This window comes from Sinocyclocheilus rhinocerous, unplaced genomic scaffold (assembly GCF_001515625.1).
Source record: "Sinocyclocheilus rhinocerous isolate Xijiao unplaced genomic scaffold, SAMN03320098_v1.1 scaffold647, whole genome shotgun sequence".
NCBI classification, from domain to species: Eukaryota; Metazoa; Chordata; class Actinopteri; order Cypriniformes; family Cyprinidae; genus Sinocyclocheilus; species Sinocyclocheilus rhinocerous.
Genome location: NW_015632746.1, coordinates 942,016 through 942,452, shown reverse-complemented (window position 1 = coordinate 942,452; position 437 = coordinate 942,016).

The following is a 437-nucleotide window of genomic DNA, read 5'->3' as shown; positions in this document are numbered from 1 at the left end:
AGAAACCAAGGCAGAACACATTATCATCAGTTACCGCTCTTTGACTTTGTTTTAGATCGCTCAAATTAAGTTATGGTGCTCTGCATCTGTTTAGCCGTTCGTCAATATTACTGTGCCAGCCTGGAGTTATACGGTATTCTGCCTCTGTTTTTACTGTAACGTTACATTAAATAAATTACGGTGTGACTTGTGTACTTTATTACATCTGTCGGCACTTCTTTAGACAAACAGATCGCGATCTAACAAACTGCTCCATATAACAAAGCACTGTAAACAAGCAACGACTAGATAACTTGGCAACAATAATTCATCGTAAATAATCTTTAAAGTTGTTTTGTTTCTTTTTATAATGCAGATGCCAGCTCTCAGTCTGGGGCTGCACACTTCTGCACGTGTGAGGAGTCGAATGCCATGACAGCGTATCACATAAAATCAGT